Source organism: Dipteris shenzhenensis, chromosome 29, assembly GCF_047967505.1.
Source record: "Dipteris shenzhenensis isolate YYH24624 ecotype China chromosome 29, Dip_SZ_1.0, whole genome shotgun sequence".
NCBI classification, from domain to species: domain Eukaryota; kingdom Viridiplantae; phylum Streptophyta; class Polypodiopsida; order Gleicheniales; family Dipteridaceae; genus Dipteris; species Dipteris shenzhenensis.
In genome coordinates, this window is record NC_141624.1 from 21,823,701 (window position 1) to 21,827,170 (window position 3,470).

General features: G+C 42.8%; 1 pseudogene; it reads left to right on the top strand.

Annotated features, from left to right (window-relative positions):
• The first annotated feature begins 277 nt into the window (after positions 1–277).
• On the top strand, positions 278–787 carry LOC147882583 (serine carboxypeptidase-like 34 pseudogene; annotated as a pseudogene).
• The last annotated feature ends 2,683 nt before the right edge of the window (positions 788–3,470 follow it).

Below are 3,470 nucleotides of genomic sequence, written 5' to 3' on the forward strand. Positions count from 1 at the left end.
ATTTTTGTTGCTCTTTCTTGAGGGCGGGAACGAAGCTTGCCAGCAGCTTAGACGTTGAAAAACATATATGGCCCCAGCATTTTCAAGAAAGGGCGAAAGAGGTAGGATACGCGGCTGCCGCATTGGTTCGGATAGAGAAACAGATGGACGGAAGAGTGGCGCAAGGACCCCGAAGTCTGGCGGGTCTGTACTGGGAACTCTTGCTAGAAGGAAGTGGCAAGCAGCGTTTATTTTCAACTGCATCAAAGGAAGTCGGGTGGACTAATCAGTCGAGCTCATGGCTTTCGCCGTCTGCAAATCGGCCCTACTTCTCCTTCTTATCGGCGTTTGGGCTTGCCATGCTTCACAGCTCATCGCCTCCTCCGATGATCCTTTGAAGGCACTCCGAGAAGCTGATCGTGTCGTCGACTTGCCGAGACAGCCCAACGTCAGCTTTGTGCAATATGCCGGTTACATTACCGTCAATGCCACCCATGGGAGAGCTCTCTTCTACTGGTTCTTTGAGGCTGCTTCCAATGCCTCGTCCAAGCCCTTGCTCCTCTGGCTCAATGGAGGTCCGGGCTGCTCTTCTGTTGGTAACGGCGAGGCTGAAGAGCTCGGCCCGTTCATAGTAAACAAGGATGGAGCCAGTGTATCATTGAACAAAGATGCTTGGAACAACCAGGTTAATTTGCTGTTTGTAGAGTCGCCAGCCGGAGTTGGATTCTCCTACTCTAACACAACCGCCGACTATGGAAACTTTGGAGACACACAGCTTAAGGCTTTGTTGGAGTCGCATGCGACATGAAAGGAGGCCCGTTGGTGCAGTGGCCTGCGTTCGTTGTAGTCCACAATATCTTGTCGATGGAGCCTTGGTTGTTGCTGAGCTTCTCTTGAAAAGAAAAACACTCTCAAACTCTCTTGAGACACCTCTCTATCTCTTTCTCTAAGAATGAGACTAAAACCTTTCTTTCTCACCCTATCTCTTTCACACAGTAATAGCTCTTGAAGCTTTCAATGAACACTCAGAGGTCTCTCTCTCTCACGGAATAAGAAACACTCAAGAGAAGGAACTAAAATCTCTCAAGAATGAACTCAAAGAAAGAATAATGGACGGAAATTTCCTCTCAATGACGGAAATTTCTCTCAACGGAAGTGAAGGGAAGGATCTCACAATCACTCAAGAGAACTCTCAATCTCACAATCTCTCTCACACTCTCAAGAATCGCAATGTCTCAGCGGAAGACAAGGAAGCTCTGATACCATGACAAAATATGAAGAGGGGAGAGGAGAAGAGTGGAGATGAGGAGAGAGGGCACAGCTAGAGAGCACACTACAAATGACTAACTGTACACTAGAATTAGTTGAAAAAATAGAATATATACAAACCCTTTTAGGGTTAGGGTTAGGGGATCTAACCCTTTCCTTTATAGCACTCTATAAGGTTAGTGCTATGCACATATGATCACGTGATGGTGCTATGCACACATGATCACATGATGTTGAGCGTGAACTCTCAACACGAGGCAAAATTTTAAGTATACAAATAATGTAAAGAGCCCAATTCTATGCTAGTAGGGCATTGTGGCTATTGCAAAGTAGTTCTAGCCAGGCTTAGTAGCTGAGTGGCTAGCCTACATGATGACCTCCACCTTCCATAGCTAGCCTCTTTCATTAAGAAATATAATTATCTTCACATATTCACAAGAGGGATCAATCCCATTTGTTATATGAGGCTTGCAATGAGGATAAAGAAATGCCATAGGGAGATTAAGAAGGCTAAGTTCCCTTGAATTATTTAATCACAAGAGGGATCAATACCATTTGTGGGAGGGGGATTGCAATGCCATAAGGAGATCAAGTGCTTGCCTCCAACCAATTCTTGGATCACTCAAGGCTTCCACTTCCACCTCAACCAAATCTCACAAGGAGGTTCATCTCTTTCTTTGATAGATTTCTAGGGGAACCCTTAGTACCTACTCGAGCTTGGAGAGATTAGACACTCTTAATTTGACAAAGACTCAATAGCTTTGCCTTCATCCACATCTCTATAAAGACCAATATACAATAAAGCCCTCAATTGAACAAGTTTCTATCATCATTTACATCACCTTTAGCATGCTTATGGAGAACCCTTGTAATAGATCTTATTGTGTGAGTTCCAAACTTGGAGTATTGATTCTCTTTAGATGGCTCATCCTATTTAAATGGCTCATAGATCCCCATTCCATTAAGTAGATGTGCTTCCACGTCACACTTAAAGAAGGAGTACCTTTCATCAGCATCCCTACTTTACCTTCAAACTTGCAGGAACTCTAGGTTTCAAGCATCTCAACGATCCTCCTAGATTTATCAATATCTTGGGCTCTAGTAGAGCCATTTTCATTCATGGACCACAATGGGATGCCTATGTGCCAAATTTTGACTTCGGCCTAAGGCTATGTTAAGCTTTTGACACCATCAATTCTACCACATTACCTACTCTAAGTATCAGGGATGTTTTTATTGAAGCTTTTCTTATATATTATTTTTTAATATAAAAGTTTCAAATTGTTGCGAATATTTTAAACCTTTATTTTTATTAGGACATACAAATTTTGGACATCAATATAAAGGTTTCACTTCTTAAAAAAACTAACAAGAAAACATAATCCATGCTAAGTATCAATCCTATCACATTACCTACTCAAAAGAAGCCAAATTTAGATTATTACATTGGTGTCAATTTGTTGGATCGGCTCCATCAAGGGGATAATCAGTTGCAAGCTTAGCCTAGCTCAATAAACAACCACATCATTAAAAGATAAATTTCCATGTTGCAAGAAGCATTTCCTTGAGCATAGCCAACGGATGTAACATTTACAATGAGGCATAGCCAAGGACATTTGGATGACGCATTACTAGTGAAGCATAGCCAAAAGTCCACTTGGATGATGTCAAACCTAGATCAGGGGGGACATCTCTTGAGATCCATCTCTAGGTCTGCAATGAGAAAAAGGTGTAGACCTAAAAGAAGAGCAGCTAGTTGCATGTTGGCTAGAGTTTGCTTAGTTGGTCTAGTCTCCCATTCAAGAGGCATAGAAGCCTATGGGTGCCTAATCTCAAACCCAAATCTGGTGCCCAATGGTGATATAGTATCTATCACTATTTGAGATACATGCAATCAAGCTCTAGAGTAGAGATAATGTCAATGCTTCAGGACCTAATCAAGGGAGGAGTAGTGTGAATGCTCCATTCCAATTCCTAAGTTGGTTATAATAGTAGATTGTGTTCCTTGAAGGCTAGCCCACTGAACCTATCCCAAGCCTCTCCTACACGGATCTTGTCAAACCCATGCATGGGGTTGTCATTAGAAGGGAGAGAGGAGAGGAGAGGAGCCCACATCTCATGACCACATGAATCAAGAGAGAGAAAGAGAGAGAGAGAGAGAGAGAGAGAGAGAGAGAGAGAGAGAGAGAGAGAGAGAGAGAGAGAGAGAGAGAGAGAGAGAG